General features: G+C 45.0%; 2 long non-coding RNA genes across 2 annotated transcripts; both read left to right on the forward strand.

The window, feature by feature from the left end:
* The first annotated feature begins 1649 nt into the window (after window positions 1-1649).
* Window positions 1650-7312, forward strand: LOC128143562 (uncharacterized). Its single transcript, XR_008235798.1, has 3 exons — window positions 1650-1924; window positions 6403-6483; window positions 7217-7312. It is a non-coding gene; the product is annotated as an uncharacterized LOC128143562 (long non-coding RNA).
* A 1529-nt stretch (window positions 7313-8841) lies between these two features.
* On the forward strand, window positions 8842-18355 carry LOC128143629 (uncharacterized). Its single transcript, XR_008235829.1, has 5 exons — window positions 8842-8972; window positions 14864-14993; window positions 16234-16336; window positions 17913-17971; window positions 18281-18355. It is a non-coding gene; the product is annotated as an uncharacterized LOC128143629 (long non-coding RNA).
* Window positions 18356-19786: the final 1431 nt, after the last annotated feature.

Consider the following 19786-nt stretch of genomic DNA (forward strand, 5'->3'; position numbering starts at 1 on the left):
GCAGAGACAAGGTTGTTCATTGCCACGTGTGGATAGTTTAGAAATTAAATCCCCTTTTCACAAAGGCAATAAATTCTGCTCTTGCTTGTGTCCTTTCCAAATATTTCAGCTCTGTAACCAGATATCTCATTTCAGCAGCATCTGTCAGAGACTTTCTCTTGCTTCTGTCAAGCTAGGTACAAAGGGGCAAGGAGAAATGTCTTTATAATACTATACACGCCTGACTTTGTAACATCACAGCTTACATGAAATACTAGCTGTAAATATGAACAGGAGACTAACTTTTCCTTCACAGCGTTTTTCCACTGTTTTGTACTTGCAGTGCGCACGCTCTGCAGATGCGTCTCACCCTGGGTACCCACAGCAAGTACGGGGAGAGTCTAGTGGGAATGCATCTTTGATCAAGAGCTGCTCCCATATGGTACACGTAGAAAACCATGCTGTGGTTTTAACTTAGAAGAATAAAGGTTTTAAAGCCCAGACCAGTAAGGTACAATTTGTACACTGCCTACCCTATGTAGGAAAGGCAGATTCTGAGAACTCCTCTATTTTCCATTTCCTAAGTTGGAAAGACAGCGAGGGTTTTGAGAGCGTCAGTGGCAGCCTATGAATTCGTTTTTGTTCTGGTGAATATTGTGAGGTTTACAGCAGCAGGAAACCCGCTCAGCCTTAGACACTGAAGCAAGGCACATCAACCTTGAGAAACCCCACTCTGGCAGAGCCCTGGCAGCAACTGGTAGTCGTTGACTCGAAATAGCTCTGTCAGCATTTCTGCTTGAGGACTAGCGCATGGAAAATCCTAGTACAGGGCAAATGGGCAGAGGTGCCACAGGCTCACTGTTTTAAAGAGAAATGCCCTCTGCCAAGAAACAGGCACTCTCTGGAACAAGAGGCAGGAGACCTGAAGTCTCTAGGTTTCCTGCAAATACCAGGGACCTGTTAGCAGCACGGGTACCTGGGGGGGAGGGAGATGTGCTCAGGTGTCTGCTTTTCCATGGCTGTGTACCTCCTTGCTGTAATCTATAAGCAACTTGGTTTTGTTTAAGAAGAGGTTTTGTTTAGGAAGAGGTTTTTTAAAAGTCCTTGCAATCCTCCCTGGTTGTTTCCTGGATGGTTAAATGGCATACAAACATCTAAGGACTTTGCACCTTGGGCAGTCTGAAGGTCCTGCCTCAGATGATGCCAGGCAGGAAACATGTACAAAGAAAACACGATTACATACAGGATCTGAACAGTGCTCACAGCCTTGCAAGGAACAAGGCAGGCTGACTCCTAAGGACAGCATGGGAGTAAAGAGGAATGCATGAATCCTTGAGCACAGATTAAGTAAATATAATTTATTTTACTTTCTGTCTTTGCATATAATGAAACACTCAGGTCTGTTTGTTTCCCTGTCTGAAGAGGGAAAAATGATTGGAGAAATCCATAGGTTGGGAAGGATTTGTCCTATGTCTGAACTCCAGGGGTATGGTGATGCAGAAAGATGCTGGATGCTTTTTGCAGTGGTTTGCAGTATTCCCAGATCTTAAAATCCACTGCTCTGCACAGTGAAAACAAAGAAGTTAAGCTGAAATTGAGCAGTGTCCTAAATGTGACATGGAGGTCTCGGAGGAGGCTAAGTGGGTATGCAGAAAGCAGATTCAGCATCACCGATGTCAACCATGTTGTTACAGCTGTCTGATCAGCGTTTTTTGCCATCGAGTTCCTTTTTGGCAGGTTTGATGACGAGCAAATGCATTGGGAAGGACAGAAGCTCAGTGTGTGCAGAAGCTCAATGCATGTAGGAGTTTGGCTAGAAGGCACTGAAGCAAAAAGAGCGAGGGAGCTGTGGCTCTTTCAGCATGTCTGGTTCTAAGGAGGTACTGCTGCAGGATGCACTGAGGATTTCAGAAGAAACAGCATTACATGCGCTCTTGCAGTTCAGGTACTGATGTTTCCCTCTCCTTCCTCTCCCCACACTGCTGCTGCCCACGGTGCCCACACATCACGGGGAGGGGGGTGTGTTTTCCCAGGGACACCTCTTTGCTAACAGCTTCCAGACAACTCCATGGAGGGGAGTTGCTCCTAAAGTAAAATGCAGGGGCTTGGGTTTGCTCTGTGCTTTCCACTGATGGTGTTGTTTAGATAGCTCATATGATGAGGGATCAGATAGTTATATGTTTCCAATCTTAAATTTGTGATCAAGAATAGAATAAAAGATATAGGGAAGCAGACTTGCTCTTCCACCCATCCCCTTTTTTGGTCTCCTAAGGACTTAATCAGAATCCAATCTCTCCCCACCTTGCACCAGGATATCTTATTCTTTAATTAGAAAAACATTTATGCACTAGCTCAGGCAATAGAACAAGGGAAGGGGGAAGAGGCCTGTCAAAGCATGTTACAAATATATTGTAGGGTTTTGTTATTTTGTCCTACCGGCTGAAGTTCAGACTCTGCATTTATCGTTTTTACATCTTAAACCTTAAATTTTTGTAAGATAATCAGACTATAACATCTGATCACACTTACATGCCTGTAGTTTTAGTTTAGTTTCATGGTCATGATATTGAATCACCTTGAAACAGAGGCAAGATAGTTTGACTGCAGTAACTATTTATTTCCATGCTCGTGTTATTTCTCAATGCATCTTTCATGCTGATTGTCTAATGCTTAGATTTTGGATTATTGCAATGTCTGTAGTCTTTTACCCCAAAATGCTGTTTTGGACTGTCTCCCTTCAATTATACCTTAGCACAGCTTTGGTTTGGGAAAAGCTGCGTTACGCAGAACAGCGCTGCCAGGCTGCATAATAAACTGCAAGAAGACTGAAAAATGCTGCTTATTTTTCTCTGGGGTTGTTGCTTTGTTGCTTAATTTATTAGAACTGAGCCCAGTTTTTTGCCTCATGATTAGGGAGGCTGAATTCCTGACCCGGCTAGCTGCTCCCACCCTCCTGGGACACCTGGTGCTTCCAGAAAGTCTCTATCTTTCAAAGGTGATCAAGAGAGGTAGGCAGCAGACGGCTGCTGCCAGTGAAGTTGGTTTGTGCCACATACCACTAAACGACCTGGTTCGGTATCTATAAATGATCTATTGGGTCTGCTGTTCATCACTTCAGTGCGATGGCTTAACTGGAGTTAAGCCTTCACTCAGCAAGGGAAGAAGGAAACACTTCTAATCAGAAGCAGGAATCATTGGGCCAGCTTGCCAAATCAGATTAGGAGAAGTTTATATGACCATTGTAAGGATTTATCATAAAGTGCCTGGACATAGGAGACATCATTACATAAACAAGATATCCCCCGATTTTTTAATTATTTTGGCCTGCAACAGTGAAAAGCATTTGAAAGGTCAGATCCTTTGTAGTGCTGAATATCCTCAACTCCAGTTGCACTCCTTGAAATCCAACATGCTCGGCACCTTCCCAGGAGGTTCATCTGGTAACGGCCCCATGCTGCCCTCCCTCCCAGAGAGCAGCCTCTACCACCCCAAGGATGGAAATTAAAAGAGCAACCTGACTCCATTGAGAACCGCAAGACATTCCTTGTATGTGAAATTACTTCATATTCAAGATTTCTACATAGCTGTGCTGCCACTTACAGAAACATGTTTTCACAGCTTAAATGCATTAACCCCTACCAGACCTCAGGTCTCTATGTAGGATTTGACATGTCTTCAGGAGATCTTCAGGACCTGCACAGGAATCTATGTGAACTAAGCAGCAAGAGGAAGAAAAAAAACCCACTCCTGGAAATTAAAAAATAACTGAATTTAGATCAAACACATGGAAAGTCTGGCTTTTGCCCTAAAAGGTTAATCACTATTTGGAATTTTTTGCCATGGGAGATTCCTTGTGTAATTATTGAAAGGCGAGATCAAAACCCAACATCATCTTTTGAGTGCCAGTGTCATGCCTGCATAAAAACAAGCTAGATCAGCCCTAATGATATTTGCTCCCAGACGCGCTGCTGAATCTCTGGCTATGTTTGGGATAGGAAGGAATTTCCTCATGTGGTGAATTGGCAAAGCCTTGGGGTTTGTCTTGTTCTCATGCATTGCTCAAGGACCATTTTTTGGAGTCTTATTTCACATTCTTTGACTTTCTGCAGCCTTGTGATCAGAGCCGAACATTCGCCTTTTCCCATCACTGGGCCCTGTTCTGTTTCTAAAGATTTCCTCTGCTTTACCAAACAGGTATGGATGGATCTGATTTTTCTGCATTACAAAGGTACTCTAGCAATCACAAAAATAATCCAGATTATTGCCCACCTGGAAATAAGATGCAGGGAAAGGAAGAGGGCAAAGGGAATAATAAGCTGCTCAGTCAGTTACAGCCTTCAACTCCACTCTCTAGAAAACAAATGGATTGCAGGATGCTGCAGCATGCAGAAGTATGGTCAAAGCACATGTTGTATCGGGGCAGCACTACCTGTAAGGAGCAACCTCTCTGCTTTCATGTGTGACTAGATCATTGGCAGGCCTAGTATGAAGCAAAGGAAGTAATTGCAAAACCTCACAGTTAATGGCAAAATTCCTTTATTATTCCCTTTCTGTTATGTTTATGAAAATGGTCTGTAGGTCTGGTAGATACTTACAGCACACTTGATTAGTCTTGTTATTTCAGGCACGTTACTTCCAGATCTTTATGGTCAGCCCCAGTGCTTTCTTTTGGTGATCTTGGTAACCTGTGTGTACTTCAGCTTTGCTTGAAGCCAACAGGAGACTTTGCGCTGGACTCACAGAGAGCAAGCTTTAACTTGGGTCAAGTAGAGACAACAACTAGATCCAATAACAACTACTTGATCTGATGTTTCTCTAGCTGTTTTCTCTGTTCTGCAAAAGGTAAGCTTATTTTAAATAATAGTCCCTGGCTTAGTATACACCTCTGTCATGTTTGACCCCCAGGATTTGAAACCCATCAAGACTAGACAGCTGCGTGAAGGTTGTCTTGTGAGCACGTGAGCAAACTGAAAATTGGAGCTCAAAGAGAAGGGCAAATCGAATCATTCCTCCAAAAGGGATATTCACTTCAGCATGTTGTAACTGTAAGCAATGTTTGCAGTTTAATACCTAATTCCATTAGTTATAGTTAAACTGGTCCATTCTGAGGGGTGCCAGGGGAGTTTTCCCAGACAGGGCACTGCTGTCCTCCCTTCCCTCTATTGCCTTGGCAGTGCACATCTGGTTTAAGATCTTCCTCATTGTTCATGGGCCGCCCCATGGATCAGAGGCTGCTGAGGATGCTCATGCGAGGCAATAACCCCCGCATGCATCCAGCAGGCATGACCCCAACTACGTGACCAACAAAGTGCTCATTGCTGCTGTCGGCTCCACCACCACCCGGCGTGCAAAGCTTAAAGGGCTCTTTGACAGGCCCCAGCCGATCGCACTGAAATCCCTTTCATTTAGCTCTGCTTTGCCCCTGTCCTTCTGCTGCTGAAATCAATAGCAAAAGTCCTTTGCCTTCAGTTGTGCTGGAGTACATGTCCTGCCTGGCCAAAAAAAGAGGAGTTAGCTGCGATGGTGCATAAAAGGCAAGTGAAAAGGCAGGAGCTGCTGCTCCTTCCATTGTTATTTTATTATTGTACATAATTTGTTATAACTGTTATTTCACTCCTAATTGCTGTTCATCTGAGGAACGCGCATGGAACACGCTTCCTATTTGGAACTGACAGAGAAGGAGCATCTCAAAAAATCCCTGAGGATTTTTGAGATCACAAGCATTAGAAAGATAACAAAATTAGCACACATAATTCCCCTTGATTTTCTTTATGCCTGCTGATAAGGTTAGCAACAACCGTTCTTTCTGAGAGCTTGTTTTGTCTCCTCTACAAAAGAATTCAGATTGGCAAGTGCTAGGTCTGATTTATGATTGTTTTTCTTATGGAGAGGGTGGTGAAATTAGAAACAAATTACATGAAAACATCATAAATTATAAAGGCTGGATACTGAGGAAAATTAATAAAAAAAACCTATTTTTTTTTCTTCATCATTAACTTAAAGTGTAACCTGAAGACCATCCCTAACTGACTCCTATCTGATACATCCACCCTCTAGCTTGAGTTGGAGGATGGTTTAAGCAGCTCTGCTGGGAGGTGAACGATGAAGCCCAAGCCCAGTGAAACCGCGCAGTGATTAGACTGAGTGTGGTCTGTAATATGGCTGTTGGTGGCCGAGCCAAGCTGTCTGTCCTCAGACAAGTTCCTCTTGAGTTACGGTAACTCAAGCAATTCTGTCATCTAGATGCCAGCTCTCAGCTATTCCTGGAATTAAATTCTAGGCTAGTAGCATGCGTTTTAATAGAAAAACATCTATTTGATCTCCAATTTTTTCATTCTCGTAAAGAAATGTTAATTTCTCTAATTTCTGTTGATTTTTTCCCATGCACCCCCTGCTTCTCCCACACGTTCTGGCTTGTGACAGAGGCACTTTTGTGATGAAAGAAAGTAGCACCTCTTTATGGGAAGAGGCCGGCACAGTCTGGATGCTTCAGAGGATCATTTTGTAAGTAGCTTGTCTTTATTGTCTCATGGTACGAACATGAGTTGCCGTCCTTGTTAATCTGGTTGATTCAAGAGTTAGGAATGGTGTGCAATAATATTGATGGGTTATCCCCAGGGCTGCAGAATGAGAATACCCATTAGTTATATTTGAAAATCTCAGTTACTTATGTTCTCAGGAAAAGCTCCTAATTTTCTCAGCTATTTCTGTATATTCAGCATAAAAGGATTGCATAATGGGCCCAGTGACTCCCGCAACTATTGTTTACAATCTGTCAGCTAATCCTTTCTGTGAGTCAGGCAGTGCCTACTGGGTTGGGCATTTGACTGGGATTAGAAACTCATTATTATGATGATGCATATTACAGTGCTGCCTGGAGGCCTCAGCAGGATTACGGCCACATTGTGCTAGACAGTGTGCAAACCTATAGCTTGTAGCTTATTGTTAGAGCACCTTCGCTCTAATTCTGCATTTGACCCCATTTCTCCTAGTGGCCCTTGGGTAAGACATCTAATCCTGCTCTGTTTCCATATCTTTTCGTGGGAGACGATAATTCATTTCCTACCATCAATCAATGCTTGGAACAACCTGCTTTTGGAGGAGAATGCCAGGATGATGTCACCCAAAGGCCACAGGGAAATACTGCAGTGCAAGTGGGAAATAGCAGTTCCTCTGCTCGAGTACCTCTGCTATTCAATGAAGTAGGTTTTGCAATGGGAATTTGTGCCCTTTCCAGCAGTGCTGAAGGGCACCTGAAGAATACGGAAGGTGAAAAACGCAGCAAGTCTTGAGTTGCACCAACGCTGTTTGCAGCCGTGAAGTCGCTTGCTGAGCCAGGGGCACAGTAAGTGGCTTTAGAGTCTTCCTTCTCCCCTCTCTGCACTGCACATGGCTCCCATCCTAATGTGGGGCCCATGTGGGGTAGCAGGCAGACCGTCGTCCTCCTTCTCCTCCTTTCAGGCTGTGGACGTTCCTGCTGCTGTTATTCCAGTTTCATGCCAAAAGAAAGCTTGCTGGGTCCAGCTACCATCACACCTTGTTTGTACTCCATCTCTTCGCTGCCACGGCCACACGTCCATGTCTACAGTTAACCTGGAGCCTTGTCTACACCTGCCGTTCACTCACTGCCAGCTACTGCCCTACGATACTGCTCAAGTGTGAACCTTGACAGGGACAAGCTGTCTTTCCATGCTGTTTCAGGTCAGGGTGAGCTTGACTGGATTTTATCTCCCCATAGAAATGGTACCTCTTCTTGTCTGTCCTGGGCGCTTTACTGAGGTGGCCATACCAATAGCTTGGAAAAATGGGGTTGAGCCACGTCCAGATGAGCCCTTTGGGGGTTGCCTGCTGCCCCATTTCCCTTGCTGGGAAAAGTGCTGCTCAGTGGGGCCATGGTGCAAGATGCTCCTAAAGGAGAACGAAGATGTCTGAGACATAAAGGTGACATGGATAGTAAAAACCATGCTCATCACAGCCATAAGTCCTTTGAGATACCTGTGTCCTTGTTTTTATGCTGAAGGCAAATGGAGCAGAGCTTAAATTCAGTTTAAAAGTCTGGTCATTCTAATGCTGCATCCCACATCCCTCTAAGACAGGAGCAAAGGTGGTGCTTGCTGAGGAGCTCCTGAACAGCTTCAGCTTCATCTCCCTCTTTACTAAGCCCAGATCCCTTCTCTAGAAGCTAATAACAATGTGCTGGCATCACAGCCATGGCAGGCTGGAGCTGGCACACGCAGGGCTATCCTGTTTTGTGAATTTTTTGTCTCGTGGGAGATTTGCAACTTAAACCACTCACTTGGTCTGTGCCTCCTTATTTGAGACTGACCAGTCTGAATCACTTTCGATAAACTATCAGTAGGAGTCTCAAACATAGTTGAGTTCCTACCAGTTTAATTAAAGTAGATCACTGGATAGAGAAACCCTGTGAAATGCTCCCATTAAGGAGAAAGCTACACCGTAAGTGCTCCCCTGAGTAATTGCCAGAGGCTGCTATCAGCAATGGCTGATATCACAGGGCACTGAAGAGCTTAACTTGAAACTCGGACCTCAACACACGCCAAAGAACAGTTGAGGCAAGAGTGACTAAGGACTAATTGTGTTCTCTATATTGTGAGAGTAACTGAAAAGTAAATAGAGGAGCCACCATAAGGTGGTCTGAGACACAGGTCTGTAGGAAACTGGGCTTCATTAATTTTCTTGTACGAGGGATGGCCTGTTTGATATGGCCAAGGTTTTTAGATACTATTTTTATGCTATTATAGGCACACGGTTAGTCAGTAAAAACTAACTTTCTTAGTTAACTTTGTTAACTAAAGCCAAGTTATCTTTAAAGACTTTCTTTACCTGTTCCATTCCAGCTCTGTCCTGCAGTACCTTTTGAGGATGTGGTACCATGTGAATGAGGCTAGATATGAGAAGCTGGAAAGAGACAGTGGGGAGAAGAAAGACATTTAGGGTTGGTGTGGAGTTTACTTCATGCTTCTCCTACCCTGGTGAGTTACTGGTGCTGGCCACAGTGGTATGAGCTATACCAGGCCGGCCACCTTTGGGGACTCAAATGCATTTGATAGATGTATCTTCTATCTTCTATAGTTTTCGTTTTGTCTTCACAAATTACTGTTTGTAGAAACTAACCACAGATTAGATTAGTGCATCGCTCCCATGGGATGCAGACTTTAGGGTTTAGGCAATGCTCTGTGGCTAACAAGAGCCAACAAGTTTTACCTGAGTCATTCCCCTGGGTGAAACATGCCCTGCTCTGATGATGACAGGAGCGAGCTGAGCATCCTCCCAGGAGACACCAAGTGTCGACACAAGGGTAGTCGTCTCCCATTGTGATTAACCAAGCAGAACTTGCCGTGGAAGAGACACTGAGGCAATTGATCTTACATTTATCCTAGCGGTGATATCAGGCTGCTGACGAGATTAGAAGTACAACACTTAATGTAGTCTTTGGTAGTGGGGCAAGATTTATATTCTTAGCATAAGCTGCTTAGGAAAAGCTTCTTTTACCTAGTATTTATCACTTGTTACTGATGTTTTATTACATTGATAGCCATCCCAAGAAAATGTTTTAAAGTCCCTACCTGTTTCATACATAGGCATATTCCCTTCGATGCCAAACATACTTGAAAGAACAAGACTGGAGACAAACAGTTAGACCTACTTAGTTACACTGACATAAACTTAGTGTAGCTCCCTTTTTGACCAATGCAACAGGATCTAATGTGCTTGCTGAGTTGTTGTGTTTCTTCCTATCGGCACTGATGGAAGCTGGATCCAGCGTATGGTGACTGCAGATCTGTGGACCTTACTCAGGAGAAGTTTACACCAAGTCTAGCAGGACCTCTAGCTTGAGCAAGAAATACCGAATTTGATCCTGTAGTGTAAAACTTGCTGCATTTCCTCAAACATGTCTTTGGTTCACTACTTTTTCCCCCCCAGATGAGCCAAGCCAGACACATTCCTTCTAGGTGAAATAGTCTTTTTTTGTTGTTGTTCACAGGCTTCTTGGGTATACAGAAGGATAATGCAGTGTACAGCACCATCACCTAACGGTGCCTGTAATATGCACTATGCAGAAGAGTCCCAGGGTGTTGTACAATGAAATTCTACAATAATCTTAGTAGCGAAGAGCAATTAAGAGCAGCAGTTAACCTATATTTTTCTACCCTAAGTGTCAACATACACCCAGGATTGCAAATACTAGTTGGAAGTGCATCGCACTGTCCAGAGGCATAATTACAGAAAGCTGTAGTTGTCTTTATCACAAAGTTTTAATTAGCAGGACACATTAAATAACCAGCTGATACAGATCTTAATGAATCATTTATAGGCCTACATCGAAGATAATTATATGTAGCTGGTCACACATAATCACTCGCATACGCCTGGGCTTATGTGAAATGGAATATGCATCTTCTTCATGTGAAGTAAAGGTGAAAGATAGGGACGGGAAAAAACTGGGGCAACAGCCCACCTTAACCAAACAGCTTGCTCCTGGACCATTGCTGACAAGATTGGGGGGGAAATAAGAATAGCTGGCTTCAAAAGAAATCCACCCTGAGGAAAGACAGGAGCTCTGGGCTCCTGAATTGTTGGCTGGTTTGGTTTTTGGTTTTTTTAAATCAAGGTGATTGTCCCAGGTGGGCACTTTATGTGGTGCTGCTCAGGAATGAGGAGAGGGCAGACACACACCAGGGACGAGGACGTGGTTTCTGGGGTGAGCTAGGACTCTGGTGTCTGCGAGCCACGTCGTGCTGTCCTTGCTGCAGCTCCCTGGCAGCCTAGCATGCCCTGGATGTGTCCCTTTTTTCTCCAGCCACACTGCCTGCCCTGGAGCACGGAGAGGCTGCTCCAGAGCAACCACTGCAGACCCCCGGCAGCCGGGTCTCTGCCCCACCAAGGGGAGTTCCCAGCTCTCCGGTTTCACCAGCTTTCTTGCTGCTTAGTATGTCTGGATGAAAAAGTGGGAAACACACCCAAACATCCAATTGCTCCAGGGCTAATTTTTGCTCTGCGTGCTGTTTCAGGGCCAGATTTTCACAGCATTTGTTTGTGACTGCTCCTTGATAGTAAAAAAGAGGTATACGTTGTGTATCTGGCCAAGTGAAGGAGGCATGGGAGCAGCTGGCTGTGAAAGTGTATTTGGTGTTACTGCTGATTTCTGTAGAGCTCAGTAAGCGTATGCCCGTAGCATGGCTGAAGCCACGTGAACAAATAAATTGTGGTGTAAGAGGTGTAACGCGTGCCTCTTGCTCCCCTTTGCCTAGAAGATGCAGCCGGCCATAGGCAGGCTGCTCTCGTCAATCAGCCGTGGCGGCAGGACAGTCTGACTGACGGAGCTTCGCCCGTGAAACTTGTTTTTAGGGGAAGTCTGCCAGGCCCTGGGATGCATATGTCAGGAGCGGTGCCAGTCCCGTTTCTTTCGGCAGGTTTATCCTTCCCACCCGCTGTGCTGAGCTCCCTCGTGTACTCACATCCCCTCTTCTCCCTGCCCTGTGGGCTGCCTTGGTATGCGTATCAGGTCCTGTAGTTTAGCCTGTATCATTCTGAGCTGTTGGTTTCTTGTCCTGTTTTTTAGCAAGTAATACTTCAATGCCTGATTGTATGTAATACACTATGTCCAAGAACCACCCCCCCCCCCCCAACAAAACAAAATTCCTGCACCAGATAGACGTATTTGTCCATAGTCTTTCTTGCAATGTCTGACCTGGCTTACTCTGCTTAACTGGAGCTCCAGCAGGGGCAAAGCCAGTGTTTGTCTGATTGCGAGGCAAAAGCTAGCGATAAACAAACCATTGCAAATGTGTATGTGAAAAGATTAGGAGCGATGTATTACCAACCCAGGCAATATTGTAATCCAAAGTCCATTAAAAGCAGCACTGAATAATTTTCTCAATTATCCAGAGTCTGCTGTTAACAGGTTTCCCTGGTTCCCTAGCATCAGACGAGCTCTGCTGATCTCTGCAAAACTTCTTCCAGTTTAAGTACAGAGTCCTCCTTAAAATTAGTGAGCTTTTCAGAGTTAATATGTTAATCTCCTGATGCACCACAGCAGGCGTCTGGAATAGATCTTACTAGTCGGTTTAGGCTGTGCTTCCTTTCAGGGTGGTTAGAGGCAAGGGAGCACTTGTGGCAAGAACTGATGTGGTGCAGGGTTTGACAGCGTCTTTCCACACCTACTTGTTGCTTTTGTGGAGGAGGGAGGAGCAGAGGCTCCCACTATGGCTCCCAGTGTGGCTTCTTGGCTTCTTCCCTGTTGCAGAGCAGGGTGCGAGCTGCTCCTCCATTTCCCCCAGCATGCCCAAGGTGGCAGAGGTTACTTTTGCTGCCTTCTCCTGGAAGAAAAGGAGCAACCTGGTGGAAGAGGTTTACTTTCTCTCTCTGAGGCAGAAAATGGTTCGTATGACGTTCAACCCTCCAAGCCCAGAGGCACCTACGCAGAGGAGTGTGCCATGTGCTCCATCCAACAGGGCAGCCGCTGGGAATGCTCGCAGCACCGTGTCTGATAGCAGCCAACGTGCTAAAGCTGACAGTCTCTCCGGGCGGATGGTTGTAATAACTTTGTACTTTGTGGCTGTCACTGTTTTTATCCTCACAACACCCCCCCCTCCCGGGAGATAAGGAATTGCTGTTAGTCATTTTATGGGGAGAAACTGAGCCATGGCGTGATGAGGCCACACAGGGAGACAGCAGCAGAGCTGCTCGGCTATCAGACCCTCCTCTCCTTCCTTATCAGCTCTGCCTGATACGTGTACCTAGGTAGGATATGGGGAAATGGCTCCTGAGTGACTGTGAAGAGTGGGAAGGAGCCAGGCAAATGGGAAGAGTAGTGCCTGCTCCTGACACCAAAACCAGGCTGCCTGAAAGCCCTCAGTACACTGAACGATGACAGATTTGCTCCAGCACCATGTTTTCAGTGGAGCAGATTTTTTCCCAGTTCTCTTGTTAGATTCTCAGTCTTGGTTTTCCAGCCACCGCCAACACTGTCTGGGCACAGGTCCATGTTTACTCTAGCTCCACAGCCAGAAATATGGTGATCTCTGCTTCATGCTAGTGTGTGGTTGTTCTGAATGCATCAAAATGCGTCATCAAGAGTCACCAGCTACATAAAGCACGGAGCCATGGCAGGGAAATCAGAGAGTATATAGCACAACACTGAGGAGAGTAACAGCACTGGAAGCCAGAAACTTGTCCAGAAGACTCTGAGGTTTAAAATCACTTTGTTAGAAGGCCACTTCCAAAAGTAAAGCATTTCTTTCGGAGTGCCATCTTTTGATTTCTGAGCTGGATCAGGAGTACAATTTATTTTACAAGAGACAATGGTACTAATTACAGCCCGAGACTTTCAGAGCAGCACAGGGGACTCAACCACACATCTTCCATTAATTATCTCTTGGCCAAGTTAACTCTGCAATGATAGCACAAGTAATATGTCACAAGCTCATTTTCTGTCATTAAAATCAGCAGATATGACCCTGATCCTTGCTGGGAGCACATCTTCTCAGTAAGAAGATGCTATTTTATCGCAGGCGCTTTTTTAAGAATGCTGTTTTAATGCCAGGTTGTGCTGAAGCAGAGCCCGGCTCCTGCTTTCTCAGACCTTCTGAAGCAGGGAAGAACTAAGAGCCTGCACTAGCCCTCTTATCAGTGCAGAGCCTGGACTAAGTGCGTCTTTGCTGACCTTCTTCTCCTCTTGGTACAACAAAGAATTGATCTTAGTTTCAAAAAGCTGACGTGTAGGTACAGCTGGTAGGTATTAGCACTTCAGTTGTATATTGCTGGAATGCAAATAATTTTGTTGTTTTACTTGCTTGACTCCTTGGTGTATATGCTTAAAAAGTTTTGGAAGCAAGTACCCTGGATTCCAAATCCAACATTTTGGGCTCCATGGTGAGGCAGCTTCACCCTGGGAGAGGGTGTCCTCTGCCCCTACAGCCGTGGTCTGTGGTCAGAGTATTGAACCAGGGGTTGCCACTGTTGTCCACCTTCAGAAATTGTTTCAGCTTTTGATGCTCCTGTTCCCTCTCCCATCCCTCCATAGAAGCTTTGGGGGCCAAAAAGCATCTATTTCTAGGTAGTGTCCAGTGCCTACCTCTATGCATTCAAACCTAGCAATGCATTAACCGCTAGCAATGACAACTTATGCAGCAGCTTGCTCAGCCTGCCAATTCAATTTGTATCTGAGAAGGAAAAAGCAAAAAACCGCTCAGTTTGGAATAACCCCATGACATGTATGAGATTGCCATTTTAAAAAGAAAGATGGAAAAACTCAGCCACTGGTATTAGCCATATCCTTCTCTTACCCTTCACGAAAAGCAGTGCCGATGAATAGATGTGTGCATCCCTCAGTCCATCTGGCTGCCCAGTGCCTCTGAAGATGGCAGCTGGGCTGAAAGTGGGAAGGAGGTAACCTGCTGAGTGAAGGTGTACAGATAATAAATTAGCCCCTAAAAACAACAAGAAAGAAATTGCACTGTCCAAAACCAGAATTTAAAAGGGACAGGATTACATTATGTTAAGCAGCCTCTTCTGTTTGCAATTAGCACTAGGCATCAGTAGCAACAGAGCAAGTTTTCTACCAGCTCCTTGGAGGTGCTCCAGCAGGATGGACGTGGAGACTGCGAGGCAGTGAGAAGCACCTGACCCTCAGCCTTTTAGAGGGGATTGTCCCTGTGCGGGTTTGTCCTGGCAGACATCAGCTGGAGAAGGTGCCATGTGGCTCAGGTGGGGTCTGCCATCCTGTTGGGAAGCTGTGCTAATTCAGGCAGTATTAATGGCAGGATCCAGTTAGAATTTCTTTCTGTGAATATCAATGGGTTTATTATTTTTTTATTATTATTAGAATTGTCATTGAGAGAGTCTGCTCTTTCCTTTACAGCAGCTATTCTAAGACTACCAGAAAGTTGACTTGGAAGATGCACTCCTTTGGGTGTGCAGGCACTGATGAGGTCCTTACCCAAGGAGAGCTTTGTGCAGACAGAGCCCGGCTGAAGTCAGAGCGGCTATGTGTAAGTGTGGAGTTTCTTTCTCTCCTGGAATCACAGTAAGATCAGAGGTGGGACTGTGTGCCAGTGCCTGCAACCTAATTTCAGTTACAGGGCTGTAAATGTGCTTTGGACCTTTGCATGTATCTGTGTGGCCCAGGGGCTCTGGAGCACCTCTCTAAATTGCTGTCACAGTGTGGAGGATCTCTATCCCCGCACTCATCCACAGCTACAGCCACAGAAAAACAATCAGTCTCTTGGACTGACAAAACTGCAGAAGCTAAAAGCTTCTGTTTCAAGGCCATCAAGGAAAAATATTGCACTTTACTTCCTCCATGTGCTACAGAGCCTTTCCTAGAAGGGCTTTGTGACATGCTGCAGCAGGGCACTGGGGCTGGTTTCCCACCCGATGCCACAGGCATAAACGTGAATGCAGGTGAGAAAAGGCTGATACATCTTAACCAAACCAGCATGGATGAAGAAATAACTATTCAGCAGGAATGTCTTAAAGCAAAATACACTAAAGATTGCGATGAGGTGAAATACTGTAGCAGTGGGAACTGTGTACGTTTGCAATGGGCTGTATCCAGTGAACTTTACAGGAAATTCATTATTTCAGGAATAAGAGGAAATGGTTTTTAAGCTGATTTCTAATAAAATAAGGCTTACACAGTCATGTTATCTGTCTCTCTCTGCCTGCTTGTACCCTCCCTCTTCCCCTCAATAACTTTTGCCTCCATTAGGGTCACTGTCAGCTATCAAAGGCAGCGATGATCCCACCAGGTCTGTAAACACCAGCAGTGCACCTGGGGAGAAACCTGGGGAAATGCTGCCCCTGGACAGTCAGCATTCACACAGCTCCAGGCTCTGCTAGGGCTGGTGGTCATGGCCAATGACCCTCCGGCTGCCCCGGCAGCTGGCTGGTAGAAGCTTCCAGTGATGGTTTTCACCCTTTTCCCAGGGGAATGACCTCTGCTTTTCTTGGCTTCCGTGTGATGCAGACTAGTCTTCAAAGTCTGTGACATAGGCTGGTTTCACAGATGACTTCCAGGCTTATTTTAGGGTCTGTTTTAAGCCAGGAGAAATACTGGTAGAGTCTGTGGCTGGCGTGGTCTCGCCTGGCTCTCATGCTCTCGGGAAGCCAGTTATCAGACGGAATTTTAATGGCTCTTACGGGCTGTGTGAAAGACTAGCGATATCAGAGGGAATTCTTAAACAGTCTTGTTCCGAGCTTTACATGATGTCTTTTTTTGCCTTGCTGCAGAAATATAAGCCCTAGTTGCGTGCTGCAAACCAGTTCGGCTGATGGATGCTCTGGGGAGATGGTGCTGGGAGAAGCTGCCTCTGTTGCTGGTTCTGCCCAAGGGGTGGGTTTGCATTTGCTGCCTGCGACGATAACCTGGCTCACGGGCCTGTGAAAGGGCCACACATCACACCACCCCTTGTCCTCCTGGATGGAGCCATCTCTGGATTTGTGGCTTAAAAGCTGCGTGCTGGCAAGGGGAGAGAGGAAGATCAATAATCCTCAATAAGGGGATAAGTAAGACAGTGGCTTAAGGGAAAGATCCAGAGAGCTCATAGTTACCATTAGGAGGGACAAGCAGTGATGTCTTATTGGCATATCTCATTAGAAATTGCTGGGAGCTACTGGACTGGACAGTCGCTTCAAATGCCAGCAACCCCGGGGGCGCTGGATGTAAATGTTGTAATTGATATAAGGACGGAAGCCGCTCCACTACAAAGTGACATTTCAGATATTGTGGGAACGGATGATGTGAAACATCCTCAGCGAGATCTGTTTCCCTCAACTCTTTTGACTCCTGTCAGAGGTGCATGTTCGAGCTTTTCTCTGGGCAGAAGGCTTCTGCAAATAGAACTGGCTTTGAAATACAAAGTTTTACTGAATTCATTATATGCCTTCTGACTTCAAAGCTTTGCACTTTCCTCTTTAGCTTTAAATAGAGCCACTTGGCTGCTTTCAGGCCTGTTACATTTGAGACAGGTGCTGCAGTGGATGTCACCAGTGAAGCGCAGCAGCGGTGGAAGAGTTATTCAGGGTGCACTGAGCAGCAGTGTGCCCGCCCGGGGCTGCATCTCACCTCTGCCCACATCTGGCCAGGAGGGACATGGTCCCTAGAGTTATATGGGTCTCAGGGGGCTCTCCCCATTGGGGACTTTCCTGATTTTCTCATTCCTCAGCGAGGGGGACGGCTACACTAGCCTGTCCTTGCACCCCCAGCTGTTCCGGGGTGCAGGATGCCATGCAATGAGAAGGATAGGATGGGGTGGGGATGGTGTTTGCAACAGTTGTTCTGCCCAGCTCTTCACTGAGGACTTCACAACAGGAAGCTTCTTACACAGGAGGGAGGATCTATATGAATTAATATTTAAAGAAGAGCTTTATATTGAATTTACCTTCTGGAGCGTGGGGGTTTTCCACCTCAGCTTAGCAAGTAGATATACCAGTAGTCAGAAGTTACTGTAAACATAAAGCTGTAACATCATTACTTTGCTTTGGCTTTATGTACTTCACGTTGACCAAAGTGATGGGTTTTGGGTTTCACATCTCATTTTTACTTTTGAGGATGTGTTGGAGACAAAGGGATACAAATTGGAGGGCTTTCTCTTTCTATCTGTTTGCTACATGAAAAGATGACATTTTGTTGGCCAAAAGTTTTCTTGGAAAGAAAATGTCACTTTGGAGACTGAAATGTCAGTTTAGTCAAATTGTTCATATGCACAAAAGGAGGGAGAAATGAGCACCCAAACTTCAAAGCAGCTGAACCAGTCCTTTCAACATGATTTGCCACACTTTATTTCAAAATCCTTCAGGTTCAGTTTGGAAGTTTGAAAGGCTCAAAGCTGAAATGTTCAGACTGTATAAAATGTTTGCTTCACCCACAAACTATTATTTTCCTTTTTTTTTTTTTTTTTTTTCCTCAGAACTGGGATCAAACTGGAATTCTATTATTTGCCCTTCTCTGGTTGCCTACAGCATCTGGGTAAGTTGGAGGCAGAACTTGCTAAACTGAAAAGCTTTTAAGCAGAAAAAGTTCTTCATTAGTACCACAGCTCTCAGCAGCTGGATCCTTTATAGATGCTCTAAAAGAGTGGTGTATTATGACTTTCAGCATTCCTCCATATACTCTTCAGCCGAGAAGCTTTTGTGGGATTTTTGTCTTATCAGCAGTACATTATAAAAGTGTCAACTCTTTCCAAACCTTTATCATTTCATTGGAAGGACTATTCTTAATTTTAGCCCTGGAGTCTGTTTATGTGTGGTTTGATCATCTGTTCCTCCTTTCGTACAGATGCTATCAACATGGGCAGCAGAGCAGCCCTGTCACACAGGATTAATGGCAGAGTGTGGTGTCGCTTGTGGAGGCAAAGTAAGTAAAGGTGAACAGTAATATCATACCATATGAATAAACACCAAAATTGGAATAATTTTTCTAAATATTTCAGCATCCTAAGCACAAAGTAATAACCCTGTCAGGAACAATATTCACTGCTCTCTTCTCTGGCTGTGATGGAATTAGCGGCAGCCTCCTGGGAAGAAGGCAGGTATGTCAGTGGTGGAAACCCAGTGTGCAGTTGTGTTAAAGCAAAAAGGAAACAAATCCCTTGGTCACAATACAGGGCAGAGAAACCTAATATTACTTGGAGAATCAGCACTGCTTTGAATATGGCATTTATCTTGGTTTCCTCATGAGAAGGATAATGCAAAAATGTGATATATATTTATATGTATATGTATTTGTATATCAGACAAAATGTGTTGTAGAATTTGGTAGAAGATGAAAATTGGAGCCTGTGAAATCTAGAATTAGGGCAGGAAGATATCAAACAGTGGACAATGAGAAAAGACTGAGTACTCTCTGCCTTAATACAAAATCAAGGAGGGGCAAAGCCTCAATGAAGGATGAGAGTTAAAAATATTCCAGTTCACTTCACAGAAATAGAAATAATTCTGCAGCATTAGCAGGGTGGGGGGAGGTTACTCAGCTATTTTCAAATTTGTTAAACTACTTGCCTCTAGGTTTCCATGTGCATTCATTTTTAGAGGTGCCAGCCAAAAGATGTTTGATGTTGAGAAAATTGTAAAAATCTAGCTTTTCCTAGCTGCCCCAAGGTCAGTGCTTAGAGCATTTAAATTTTGGAAATGTCAGGTCGAGGCACTTGCATAGAAAAAATAGATGCGCAATTACACTGTTTATCCTATCTACTCAAAAACATGTTGAGCCCTAGTCATCTTTGAAATAAAATCTTCCTCCACAACATATTGCTGCCCAGTAGCATGTGTCACAGAGCATATTTAAGATTTCTTCAGAAGAAGCCGAGATCAGCCACTGCCAGAAATCAGATATTCAATTAAACAGTCTCATACTTCAAGCCGGTATGGCAAGGGTACCTCTTCATGAAAAAATTGCTGCTGTGGGAACAGCTGGGATTAAATGATTACGGAGAGAAATTTTTTACATCGGCAACAAAGTCACTTGCACGTGTGTAAAGGTAGGATCTGAGAGGATGGCCACGAGGCTGGATGCATGTGTGATGTTTCCCTTGAGCGCTCTTCTTTTCCAGCCTCCAACCGTGATCGAGCCTGACCCTGGGAAATCACAGGAGGGACCAAAATTGGCTGTACTGAGAAGATAGCCTTGCAAGAAGAAGTTGCACTCTGGCTATGGCTTTCCAAGAAGCGGCTGTGCTAGTGCTATGGCTTTGAATGTTGTCTTTGACGGTGCAGGTTTATGCCTTTGCTGCCTCTCTACCCTTCTCCTAAGCTGGCTGTGTCCACGCGTAGGGCTGTTCTAGCA

This window comes from Harpia harpyja, chromosome 6 (genome assembly GCF_026419915.1).
Source record: "Harpia harpyja isolate bHarHar1 chromosome 6, bHarHar1 primary haplotype, whole genome shotgun sequence".
NCBI lineage: Eukaryota > Metazoa > Chordata > Aves > Accipitriformes > Accipitridae > Harpia > Harpia harpyja.